Raw genomic sequence first — 14,336 nt, 5'->3', positions numbered from 1 at the left:
GTGGATGAAGATTTTTCAAATCTGCCTATATTCAGACCGATGGCAGCTGAGTGGTCACCTAACTCAATGTGATCCGCCAAACCTTTGTAAGAAAATGATATTATATTTTTGTGCTTTATATGTGTTTTTTTATTTAAAAAAGGACATTTTATTTACTAATAACATTAGCTATGTATGAAATATGAAAGTTTGAGTTTCATTTTAATTATAAAAAATAAAGAATACAAAATCTTGGATTCAAACAAGGCTCAAAATAGTAAAAAATTAATAGATCAAAAAATATAAAATAGTAAAGCCTAAACCGCTAAATCCATCCTCATTCCCCAACTAAGTGTAGACACCCCATTTTTAACCGACCTTAAGACTCAGATGTCACGAATTGAGCGCTCGGTGATGATGCATATTATGCTTTTTCTAAAGTTTCAGAGTCTCGGCTGCGAGCCTTGCCTCCGGACTTCGGGGCTCTTTTGTGCTTTGCCTCGGTTTACGAATCAGGTCCTGTTTTCTCTGTTTTCTCTTCCTGAAGGGAGGGAGAGGTCTCGTAGACCATCTCTTAATGGCCGTAGGCTACGTTTCGTGGTCGTAGGCCATTTTTCCCGTTTGGAGCCCAGTTTCCGGTTTTCAGAGCCGTCAGCCGTGGGCTTGGGTTCGGGACTGCTTAACTACCTCCGTTTGCTCTGATTTATGGCACACACCTTGTTTCCTCTCTTTTAAGGGACACTGTGGCCCGAGAGAGCACCTTCGTGGTCATACGTCACTTCCGGTGCCTAACAGCCTGTTTTTGGGGCTCTGGATTACGCGTTTTGGCCCCCGAACCCTCGTTTTGCATCCATCTTGGTCCATTTTTGGTAGGGACCCTATTTTCATTATTAGGGAGGTGGTAGTATGGTGGGAGGCCACCTTTTCCCCTTGGAAACTAGTTTTCTCTTTTTCTCTCTCCTAAAGCCGGTTTTTCTGACAGAAAACTGGTTTTTCTCACTTTTGAGCCACAATTTCTGGCTTTTCATACCACCATTGTGTTGTACTCATCTGGGAGGCCACCAATATGGGTAGGCCGACCAGTAATTCTTCTTGACCCTTTTGAACCTTGCTAAAAAGCTGGTTTTTCTCTCTCCTAGGTCACATTTTCTGGTTTTTCACCATACAGCTGTGTTGCACTCACTTGGGAGGCCACCTTTCTGGGGTGGTCGGCCAGCATTTCTCCTTGAACCTTTTGACCCCTGGTCGGCCGACCAGGGGGAGTGGCCGGCCGACCACCTTAACTGGCCGGCCTGCTTCCTGTTTTTTGTCTCATTGAGTTGAAGCCAGCTGTGCCAGCTGGAAACCTCAGAATGCATCCTCCATACACGTGTATGGAGGATGTTTAAGCTTGGTTTTTTAGCTTCCTTAAGAAGCTTTAGAGCCTCTCCTCTATAAAGAAGGGGCTGAGCTTCCATTGCAAGGGTTGAACCTTTTGGTTAAAGCTTATACACCTCTCTCTATATATCTCTACACTTGAGCTCCAAAACCCTAATATTCTTGCACCATTTGCACACCAACCCTTAGCACAACACCTCCATCATCCATCCAAGCATCTTGGAGCTGATTTGAAGGGGTTAAGGAGCTCCCATCTAGGTCCAGAAGTGGCTTGAAACCTGCTCTTCAAGGGTAAGTCTCCATTTCCCTTTTTCTTGCATTATTTTGCTCCATTGATTAGCCTTATTTGCAAGCATTTATGGGTTTTTTTATGAACTTAAAAGTGTCTTATTTTGAGCTCCTCTTGAAGTTTGATTAAGGATACTTTTCTGTTTGAGGTCTCCTACATCCTTGTATGCTTAATCTCTCTTTTAGGGCTTATTTTGCATGATATCTTAGCCTTACTTGCAAGCATTTTTGAGATTTTACATGAACTAAAAAAAGTCTTATTTTGAGCCCCTCTTAGAGTTTTATTTAGGGCATTTTTCTGTTTGGAGTCATCTTCTTCCTTGCATGCTTCATTTCCTCATGCTTTGAGCCATACATTTGAGCATTTGCATTGGCCTTGTTTTGGCCTTGTAGCTACTGAAATCTAGTGGATTTTCAGTGGCTTTGATGTGTCTTTGAGCTCCAAAATCATAGAGGCGTGACCCTCTCACCTCTCATTCTTTTTACTAGCTTTGTTGGCCTTCTAAAGGAGCTCCATTTTGCATGTTGTGAAGTCACATTCCAGGGCTTATTTTGTGAGTTTTATGGTTTGCATTAGCTTTGTCCAGAGCCTATTTTTCCATATTTTATGTCTATGATGCATGTGTAGAGCAATCCTATTCAAGGCCTTTCAAAGGGACCTTTCATTGCATGCTTCCTAGACCAATTCCAGGGCCTATTTGGTGAGTTTTAAGGTTTTCATAACTCATTTCCAGAGGTGGTTTTGACCTTTTATGTGTCCATCATATAGGTGTAGAGTAACCCCTTGCATGGCCTTCCGAAGGAGCTCATCATTTTTGCATGCATTGACTGAGTTTCAGTGGTTATTTGGGCATATTTTGGCATGGCATATATCCGTCTTTAGCTGGTTTAATGAGCTTTCATATGCTTCATATAGTTGTAGAACAACTCATGGTTCACTAGCTTTCTTTGCATGCTTTGTGGGCCCTTGATTTTAGCACTTTTTGGCCATGTCAAAAACTGATATTGTGCTTATTTTGGACTTGCCTAGCTCTGTTTTTGGGTGTCATAATTGAATGATGTTTGTTTTGCATGCTTGTAGTTCAATACCCATGCTTAACTTTGAGATTCGAGGTCCATTGCATGCATGTGCTGAGGTGTGTTCATGTTTTGAGGCCATTTTACATCACATTTCCGAGCCTATATGAATGCCATATTGCCATGTTTTTATCTCTTTAAGTGTGCTTGAGAGTCGGGCTTGAATGCCTTGTTTACCGACCATTGAATGAGCTTCATTTTCATGCTTGTTGAGCCATCATTTTAGGCCAATTTTCCACTATTTCAGACCTGCCTAGGGTCTATTTGGGGTTTGGTTTTGCCTTTGGTGCATTGCTTTGGATACCTCTAGTGTAACGCACTTCACTAGTTTCGGTACCCGAGCCCCCCTAGCTTGCATTGTGTGCCATATTTGCATGTTTCGGGACCATATTTCATGTTGTTTCAGAGCTGGAATTTGTGTGTTTGTATGTCATATTGCATCCTTTTCCATGCTTTGGTAGAGTGGCATTTGATGCCTTAGGATCGATCCCTTGCATCGTGTATGTTTGTATGTGTTTCGGTTGTCTCATTTCCATCATATGGCCACTGATGTGAGTGTGGCTGAGGTCCACTCATGTTGGTGTAAGTCCATCATGCATTATGTATGCCATTTCGGTCCATAGCATTGCGTATGCTAGGTTGCATGTTAGAGCATTGTGTATGCCATGTTACATCGAGCATTGTGTATGCCATTTCATAGCATTGCGTATGCTAGGTTGTATGTTAGTCGCATTGTGTATGCCATCTCATTTGCGTTGTGTTTGGGATAGGAGTTAGCCCAAGCATGGGAAACGAGAAACGTTTCGTACTCCGAGTGACGGAACGTGTCTCAATTCTGGTCGCTGACACTCCGAATTACCCATGATGGAGTTTAGGTCTTGTTGTGTTTTCATATTCATTTCACATCGAGTCGTGTAATTCGACTCCTCGGCCATCATGCATCGAGATGCGTGATTGGTGGCACGAGGATCGAGGACTACGCTCCCTGAAGAGTAGTCATGCATACATATGTGAAAATACTTTGCCATGCCCCTTTCTTGCTCTCTGTTGCAGCAAATCAGAAATCAACAGCCTTCTGGAGCTTCGCACAGTATTTCGGGATTAAGTGTAAACAAAGGCGAATCGGGGCATCGCAATGGATTTTCGCACCAGGCAACTCAAGCATGCATCTTTCATCATTCGAAACAGAGCTGAGGCGATCCGTAGCTTGCATGCTAATTTATCTGCTTTCCTAGTTAAGTTGTTAATTAATTAGGGCTTTTTATTTATTCGGACTGTACTTATTATTCGGACTGTATTATTTATTTGGACCCCTCGAGGGGGGCAATGTTGTAATAAGTGTGCGTGCGTGTGATGTATGTCTTCCAACCCCACGTCTTTCTCCCTTTTATTTACCAGTTTATGATGGTTAGATTAGGGCATGTTTCAATTAGCATACGTATGCTCGCATGTTTGCATTCATTCATCTGTATTGCATGCACCGGGCCCGGCACATCATACTAATTGCATTTGTATTTCAATTCCAAATTGAATACGTGTTAGTTGTAGCATCATCATATGCCATGTTTAGAATAGCCGAGCCTATTGTAGTTGGATTTTTGCATGTGTTGCATTAGGCATTTCAGAATAGTTAGGATTCATGTATGATTTCTAATTAGCTTCTTTCTTTGGCTCGGAGTACTCGGTAAGTGTTTATGCTTTAGCATCCTTGCATGTGTGTGAGTGACTGCCATGATAACATGCTTGCCCTGAGGCTATGTGCTTATGTGATATACCTGCCTGAATGCCTCTGGGTGAATGTTGGGTTATTTGGATTGAAACAACTCATCGACTGCGAGTTTTAAGCCCGCTAGATCGTGGCAAAACCATGTTTTCTAAGCCCACCTGAGGGTGGCAAATCCACATTTTAGCCTACTTGTGAGTAGCAAACCGTTTTCAAAATAAACATGAGATGTTTCGTTCCAATTCAGGTTATCCAGTCTATACTTGTATGCTGTGCGCATCACATAGTAAATCTAGGCTAATAACCGGAATAAGAACGCATAATGTTTTCAAAACTAGATATCATGGTTAGTAGAGGCCGATCTTTGATCGGGCGAGCGGGGGTGCTCACGAAGTGACCTTCCCCAATCGTACCCAAGTTCCCGAGCCGAGGCAACTTTGGTGATGACGGACACGTGGCCTTCGGCAACGAGTCAGGGTTTCCTAAATTCCCCCAAAATAAATATTTAGGTAGCGACTCTGTATTTGGCAAAGCAGTCCATGTTTGGCACTTCTTTCAAAAAATCTGTTTTCAAAAACGATTTGCCGGATTTAGACTCTTTGATGATTTCATCGGTCTTGCATTGCACTCTGCGAGATTAGATACAGGACCGTGACGTTGAGTCCTAAACTGTAGTGAGCCCCAAATGAACAAAACGGGATTCATCCTCCCGGGACGTTCGGGGACGTCTACAGTTTCTGGCGACTCTGCTGGGGATTTTGGAGAACTTGACTCAAACTCGTGATATCTAGTTTTGACTACACTTATGTGTTTCTTTGCATTGCATTTGCATTGGTGCGCCTAGGACACCGTGTTTGCCGTATGCTATTCTTGAACGGTTTGCCGGAGGCTCGCTTTGCGAAGCGTGCCATAAGGCTGACCGGTTGCGGGCTCTGCCACGACGGGAACACAAACTCCGGTTTTACTGGGGCACCCTTTTTGACCATTCGACCTAGTGCATATTCGAAATCCATAGTGACCATTCCAAAGCTAGGATAGCTTGCTAACCTGATTATAGGTTGTTTGAAACCGCTGCATGCATCGTGAAACTCTAGCTCCTGACAAAATAGGACAGGGAAACCCTACCCCAATATAAGGGTGTTTTGGCTCTCATTTGCCTGCTATGTGCTGTCAGAGTGTGTCTCTGCAGGGCTGCATGTAACAGTTTGCAAGTCTGGGTATTAGGCATGCGGGCATCAGTATTTGGGAATCAGTTTTACCTGAGGGTATCAGTTTACAGGCGAACTTTTGGGCAGAATTTGGTGGAGAGCACCGTCATTCAGCTACGCTCATATCTGTTTTGGTGAAATCAGGCTGAGATGCTGCATGTTTTCGCTTTTGCTAGGGTAGTCTTGGAACCGTAGCTTCAGAAGGCTCCAATATCCCCCGAGGTTCATCGGACTTGTGCTGATAGACTTTGTCAGGTCAGAGATTCAGTTTAAGGGAAATCAGTATTCCTTTGCCAGAGGCAGAGTAAAAAGGTCAGTCAGGCACAGATCATCAGTGTAACAGTCTTCGAATCAGCAATCATCTCACCTATACGTAGTTGGGTTGAGATATCTGTTTTTACAAAGATAGATACACCGGCAGTTCAGATAAATCGTGGCAGTATGTCAGGAGGCAATATGTCAGGGATGGAAGACATGGTGCGTCAGCTCCAGGAGAGCATGAAAGCCATGGAGGAGGACGTTGTTCGTCAAGCAGAATTTGCCAAGCAGTAGGCTACGATCATGGCCCAGCAAGCCGAACTAATCACCAGGTTACAACAGCAAAACGGAGCATCTGCTTCGCATCAAGCTCCTCCACCACCAAGGGTTCAGACACCCGGGGAGACATCAAATGTTCAGGAAGATACGGACATTCCGATAGGGCCGACTTCGCCCCCAATCTTACCCCAGCTGTCCAAAACACCTACCAACCTACCAGACTCTCCCTTCGAATTTGAGGTCGACCCTACAGCATTGAAATTGATCAAGCTTGTGAAGTTATTCAAGAAATCCCAAGGGGTAAAGTCCATCCCAGACATTGAGGACGAGTACACTGACGTGGCTGTGACGCTGCCAGATAGGTTCAAAATGCCACAAATCGATCGCTTTGACGGATTTGGGGATCCGATAGTGCATCTCCGGTTGTTCTCAGATATACTACGGCCAATGGGCCTCACCAGACCGCAGAAGCTTTCATTATTCGGCTGGACCCTGTAGGGTGTGGCCGCTATCTGGTACGCAAAATTAGAAGACGATGTTAAGAGGAATTTGGATGAGATGGCCGAGGCTTTTGACGCTCAGTACTCCTATAATACACAAATCGAGGTCACAACCAGTGATCTCGAGACGACTAGGCAGGAGCCTAAGGAGTGTTTTTCTGACTTCGTAACCCGGTGGAGGGCCAAGGCCTCAATGATGACCACTAGGCCCACTGACAAAGATCAGATTCGGATGATTGTGCGTAATCTCCAGCCCAAGCTTATGCAGAAAATGATTGTTCTCCCCTTCCCTACCTTTTCAGATTTACATGAGATGAGAGTACAGATCGAGGACGCTATGAAGCAGGGCCTTCTTGACCAGGAGAAAGAGCAGCCTAGGAAGGCGTTTTCCCGCAGTTCAAATGTGACCACCAGTGGTGATGCAGCTGCAAGATCTTCTGAAGTGGGCATGGTTACCACCACCGCACAAAAAACAGCTACCCCGTTCACCGGTGCGTCCGGAAGTAGCTCATAAAAAACTAAATATCCACCTCGAGTCAACAGGGTTTTTACCCCACTTTATATGCCTTTGTCAAAGGCTCTAGAGGCCTTACTCCGGAAGGGATATCTGAAACCATTGGAACAACGGCCTCTACCCGATCCTATCCCTCCAAAGCATGACCAGACTAAGTACTGCGCCTACCATCAACAAACCGGTCATGACACTGACAGTTGCTTTCGTCTATGCCATGATGTACAGGATCTGTTTGACAACAAGGTCATCGCCGCACCAGCTCTGCAAGGTCCATCGCCACTGGATCAGTGAACTTGGGGGATAGTGCGAATATGTGATTAGGGGATGAACCACCTGCGGGCGGCACTCAGTTTACTCCAGATGTGGTGTGTGGCACACACTGTTTTGAGCATTTGCGAATGCTGGTTCTTGTAGCTTCTGACTTGGGTGTTGAGTCAGTTCTGTGGTTTTGTTTTGAGTCTGTCTCTTTGTTTTAAGTCAGTCTTTTTTATTAAGGGTCTGTCTTGTTGTATCGAGTCAGTCCTGTTGTACAGAAGTCGGCTGATTCCGGGGGTGTTACTTCGGATATCACTATTTTGTCTTGTGTTTGTCCTTTCGTTTTCTTTTGAGTCTATTTCTACCTTGGAGCCAGTTGTGCCAACAGATTTTGATTGAAACAGCAGTGATTTTCACACTCTTGTGTTTGCTTCTACCTTACGCCAGTTGTGCCAAAAAGTTTGAATAAAGTGGCAGTACTTTTCACCTGCTCTTCTGTGCCTTGAAATTGTTGCATTGACCTAAGTTTTTTCAAACCTTTTTGAACACTGCGGTGAAAACAAAGAGGGAGGAATTCCTCGGGTTTTGCAAAGTTTGATCAACTGAGAGAAAGAAAGGCATGCTAAGCCCTTAATGAATGAAATCATGTTTGTTAATATGAGTACTGAGAAGGACCCTGGCTTGATCCAAATCGGTTCTACTCTGTCTTCAGCGCCATCGATTTGTCGCTTTCTTAAAAAAAAATTTCAAAAAATGTTTTGCGCGATCCTGCGAAGACCTGTGTGGAATCGCTCTTGAGATTGTGCAGCTTAGGATCGCTCTCAGCCTCGAGACTCAATCCCTTGGCTTTCAAACCTTGAACTTGGATTCAGAATGTTCAACGGTCAATTACAATATGGGGCCTGTGTGGCCAGATTTGAAGCACCCCTCGAACTTGGGGCACAAAATGTCAGATGCGCTCGAAGAGTCAAAGATGAGTCTTTTCTGCAAACCACAGAAGACTGGCAAGAATGCCAAATCCCAGAAGGGGGAAAGAAGAAAGTATTGTTGAAGGACAACCGAGTTCCAATCCACAACACTAGGGGCAAATTTACCCTCCATTGGATGGACTTCTACATCATCAGCGAACAGCAGCCATTCTCCTGGATTCAGATGACTTCAAGATCTCAAACCATTCAACATGGACAAAGCTACACTTTTACCCTTGAGGGGCTTGCTGGGTCGAAAACCCGGAATGGTGACCTAGACAAAAGTTAGAGCAAGAAAAAAAAAAAAAAACAACAACAACAACAAAGAAAAAGAAAAGAAAAGAACAAAAAGAATTGAAAAAAAAAAAAAAGAGCTCGCAAGGTTGAAAACCTGGAACGGCGGCCTTGGTAAAAGTTAGAGCGCAAAAGGAGAGGTTAATACTCGAGTGTACCTTAACCCCGAACTACGTAAGGCTTGATTCCCATCTTTGGGATACGTAGGCAACTTCATTCCGAAGTCCAGCCATAAAACACTTCAAATTCGACTGTGTCCATGTAGTGGTTTTGATCATCTTTGCCTTCTCTGTATCCGAGAGTTCGGTTGTGATCGTCACTCTGAGGACTGATTACAATGCGCTGTGGCACCATTCAAGCAAGGGGCAACTTTCCGTTGCCATACAGTGTGCTGCAGTGCTGTTCAAACAAGGGGCGGTTTCCTATTGCCATACGGTGCCATTCAGACAAAGGGCAATTTTCCTTCGGATCTAAGGCTGTGCATCTCAAGAGTAAGGTTCCGTGCTCGTTGAGCAGTGGCCGTTTGCAAAAACAGTTTTTGAGAATTTTTACTGAGGTTGACTATTTTTGTCGAAAAGTATTCCATTTTCCAAAACTGGACCGTTTCTTGGACCCAAAAAGGAAAATTTTCAGTGCTCATAACCTAACTTGCATGATTTCAAATCAGAAAATCGAACAAGCATGTTAATCTAACTCTCATGTCGGTCAAAATTGTTTTAGTCGAAAACCAAAACAAAAAAATTGGTCAAAATGATGAACTAGGGGCACAGTTGAGTCAGGCTTCCTGTCTTTTCCCCGTTGCCAATGCATTTTCCAGAAAGGGCACCATACTTGCCAAGAATGGCACTCTCCCTGCCAGAAAAGGGCACAGCTGAAACTGTTAACAAAGAAGCTGAAAGTTCTCTCGTCCTCCAAGCAACGAGGTATCAAGCCAAGTGCGAAGCATGAACTGGAATGGATCAAGGTATTCCACTCCCTTATCCGGACAGATCTAACCACGTCCAAACTCCCCGACAGAGCATCGACAGCCGATGTCAGCTGCAGATTCCCGACATGCTTAGTTGCATCACAACCCCTCTGTGGGAGGAGCTCACTAGCTGCGCGCAGAAAAGGAAGAATCTAGCTGAGTGCTAGGGGCAAGAGCCCACAACTTTTTGTTTATCCATCAACCACCCTGGGGAGGGATGAAAAATAAGAGATTAAAGAATAGAGAGATGTGCACTGAGAGGAAAAGCGAGGAAAGGGTTTTGAGAGAAAAACCGAGCTTGAAGGCCGAGTGATGTGAGAATCACAAATGAGAAAGGGTGGGAAACAATACCCGGAAAAACAGGCTCCCTGTACACGTCTGAGCATCGTGTCTTTTTATTTTATCTTGATTCTTGTTTTGAGTCATTTCTAGTGTTACTCGATGTGTTTAGGTTGTTTACCTATTGTTTTCCGTTGTTGAGTCATAGTGCGCTATGTTCATTCGTAGGCTCAATACCCCGGTCAAAAACTCATCTCCCAATTTCAAAAATAAAAACGTTTTACGCTCAGAGTGCCGTGCCGTTCTTCATATCTGTACAAAACAGGAATGGTTCTTTCATAAAGCCACAGGGTTCAACCCAGGTCATGTCAGAACAGTAGAGCCAGGGCCTATCTGAAGCTATATGGGTTCCAGACTGCAAAGCAAAAGAAAAGAGGAAATGTCGAGCATCTGAGTTTGTTTTAACTTCAGTAAGTTCCGAGATTGCATTCCGTGTATATCAATCACACCTCATTCACCCTTAGTGTATCTATCACACTTTCTTCATTCGATTAGTGTATCAATCACACTTCATTTATTTAGTGTATCAATCACACTCTCCTCACTTAGTGTATCAATCAAACTCTCTTCACTTAGTGTATCTATCACACATATTCTCATTTTGTGTATCTATCACACACATTCTCATTTTCTGTATCCATCACACACATTCTCATTTTCTGTATCTATCACACATATTCTCATTTTGTGTATCTATCACACACATTCTCATTTTCTGTATCTATCACACACATTCTCATTTTCCGTACCTATCACGCACATTCTTGTTTTGTGTATCAATCACACTTCACATTAAGTATATCTATCATACTTTGTTCACTAAGTGCATCTATCGCACTTCGTGTTCACATTTAGTATATCAATCATACTCTGTTCACTAAGTGCATCTATCACACTCCGTGTTCACATTTAGTATATCAATCATACTCTGTTCACTAAGTGCATCTATGACACTTCGTGTTCACATCTAGTGTATCTATCATACCCTGTTCACTTGGTGCATCTATCACACTTTGTGCTCACCTTGAGTGTATCTATCACACTTGTTCACTAAGTGCATCTATCACACTTTGTGCTCAGCTTTTGTGTATCCATCACACTTGTTCACTAAGTGCATCTATCACACTTCATGTTCACCTTTTGTGTATCCATCACACTTGTTCACTAAGTGCATCTACCACACTTCGTGTTCACCTTTTGTGTATCCATCACACTTGTTCACTAAGTGCATCTATCACACTTTGTGCTCGCCTTTAGTGTATCTATCACCACTTGTTCACTAAGTGCATCTATCACACTTTGTGTTCACCTTTTGTGTATCCATCACACTTGTTCACTAAGTGCATCTATCACACTTCGTGTTCACCTTTTGTGTATCCATCACACTTGTTCACTAAGTGCATCTATCACACTTCGTGTTCACCTTTTGTGTATCCATCACACTTGTTCACTAAGTGCATCTATCACACTTTGTGCTCACCTTTAGTGTATCTATCATACTTGTTCACTAAGTGCATCTATTACACTTCGTGTTCACCTTTAGTGTATCTATCATACTTGTTCACTAAGTGCATCTATCACACTTTGTGTTCACCTTTTGTGTATCCATCACACTTTGTTCACTAAGTGCATCTATCACACCTTGTGTTCACCCTTTGTGTATCTATCACACGTGCTTACTCACTTTCTATATCTATCACACGTTCGCTTTGTGTATCTATCACACATGCACACTGTATTCGCAGTGAGAATTGCAGTAATTCTCTTACACCCTTTCTGCATGTAATGTAGTTAGATTTGTGTATGCTTGCTTTAAACTGTCGCATGTTATGCTTCGTTACAGCTTTCTTTGCATGATCATCAGTTATATTCGACTTTGTGCATATCATTTTGCATTTTGCCCCCTGCCTGTGGGCATGCCTGCTGGCACATCTTTGTTATCTTGCCTGTTTGTCTACGTCTTCGGCCATGTCAAAAATGGGTCGTCTCTGGGCTTTGACATTCACTCTTGTTACTTATGACTTCCGAGTTCTGTCAAAGAGGGGCAACTGTAGACACCCCATTTTTGACTGGCCTTAAGACTCAGATGTCACCGATTGAGCGCTCGGTGATGATGCATATTGTGCTCGTTCTGTGGTTTCAGAGTCTCGGCTGCGAGCCTTGTCTCCAGACATCGGGGCTCTTTTGTGCTTTTCCTCGGTTGACGAACCAGGTCCTGTTTTCTTTGTTTTCTCTTCCCGAAGGGAGAGAGAGGTCTCGTAGACCATCTCTCAGTGGCCGTAGGCTACGTTTCGTGGTCGTAGGCCATGTTTCCCGGTTGGAGCCCAGTTTTCGGTTTTCGGAGCCGTCGACCGTGTGCCTCTGTTCGGGAACGCTTAATTACCTCCATTTGCTCCGGTTTTTGGCACACACCTTGTTTCCTCTCTTCTGAGGGACACTGTAGCCCGAGAGAGCACCTTCGTGGTCATACGCCACTTCCGGTGCCTAACAGCCTGTTTTTGGGGCCCCAGACTGCGCGTTTTGGCCCCCGAACTCTCTTTTTGCATCCGTCTTGATCCATTTTTGGTAGGGACCCTATTTTCATTGTTAGCGAGGTGGTAGTATGGTGGGAGGCCACCTTTTTCCCTTGGAAACTAGGTTTCTCTTTTTCTCTCTCCTAAAGCCGGTTTTTCTGACAGAAAGCTGGTTTTTCTCACCTTTGAGCCACAATTTCTGGCTTTTCATACCACCATTGTGTTGTACTCATCTGGGAGGCCACCAATATGGGTAGGCCGACCAGTAATTCTTATTGACCCTTTTGAACCTTGCTAAAAAGCTGGTTTTTCTCTCTCCTAGGTCACATTTTCTGGTTTTCCACCATACAGCTGTGTTACACTCACCTGGGAGGCCACCTTTCTGGGGTGGCCAGCCAGCATTTCTCTTTGAACCTTTTGACCCCTGGTCGGCCGACCAGGGGGAGTGGCCGACCGGCCACCTTAACTGGCTGGCCTGCTTCCTGCTTTTTGTCTCATTGAGTTGAAGCCAGCTGTGCCAGCTAGAAGCCTCAGAATGCATTCTCCATACACGTGTATGGAGGATGTTTAAGCTTGGTTTTTTAGCTTCCTTAAGAAGCTTTAGAGCCTCTCCTCTATAAAGAAGGGGCTGAGCTTCCATTGCAAGGGTTGAACCTTTTGGTTAGAGCTTATACACCTCTCTCTCTATATCTCTTCACTTGAGCTCCAAAACCCTAATATTCTTGCACCATTTGCAGACCAACCCTTAGTACAACACCTCCATCATCCATCCAAGCATCTTGGAGCTGATTTGCAGAGGTTAAGGAGCTCCCATCTTGGTCCAGAAGTTGCGGGAAACCTGCTCTTCAAGGGTAAGTCTCCATTTCTCTTTTTCTTGCATTATTTTTCTCCATTGATTAGCCTTATTTGCAAGCACTTATGGGTTTTGTTATAAACTGAAAAGTGTCTTATTTTGAGCTCCTCTTGATGTTTGATTAAGGATACTTTTCTGTTTGAGGTCTCCTACATCCTTGTATGCTTCATCTCTCTTTTAGGGCTTATTTTGCATGATATCTTAGCCTTACTTGCAAGCATTTTCGAGATTTTACATAAACTAAAAAAAGTCTTATATTGAGCCCCTCTTGGAGTTTTATTCAGGGTATTTTTCTATTTGGAGTCATCTTCTTCCTTGCATGCTTCATTTCCTCATGCTTTGTGCCATACATTTGAGCATTTGCAATGGCCTTGTTTTGGCCTCTTAGCCACTGAAATCCAGTGGATTTTTAGTGGCTTTGATGTGTCTTTGAGCTCCAAAATCATAGAGGGGTGACCCTCTCACCCCTCATTCTCTTTACTAGCTTTGTTGGCCTTCCAAAGGAGCTCCATTTTGCATGTTGTGAAGTCACATTCTAGGACTTATTTTGTGAGTTTTATGGTCTGCATTAGCTTTGTCCAGAGCCCATTTTGCCATATTTTATGTCTATGATGCATGTGGAGAGCAATCCTATTCAAGGCCTTTCAAAGGGACCTTTCATTGCATGCTTCCTAGACCAATTCCAGGGCCTATTTGGTGAGTTTTAAGGTTTTCATAACTCATTTCCAGAGGTGGTTTTGACCTTTTATGTGTCCATCATATAGGTGTAGAGTAACCCCTTGCATGGCCTTCCAAAGGAGCTCATCATTTTTGCATGCATTGACTGAGTTTCAGTGGTTATTTGGGCATATTTTGGCATGGCATATATCCGTCTTTAGCTGGTTTAATGAGCTTTCATATGCTTCATATAGTTGTAGAACAACTCATGGTTCACTAGCTTTCTT

This window comes from Camellia sinensis, chromosome 10 (genome assembly GCF_055761805.1).
Source record: "Camellia sinensis isolate YWXY chromosome 10, ASM5576180v1, whole genome shotgun sequence".
In the NCBI taxonomy this organism is placed as follows: Eukaryota; Viridiplantae; Streptophyta; class Magnoliopsida; order Ericales; family Theaceae; genus Camellia; species Camellia sinensis.
Note: the sequence above shows the minus strand (reverse complement) of the source record.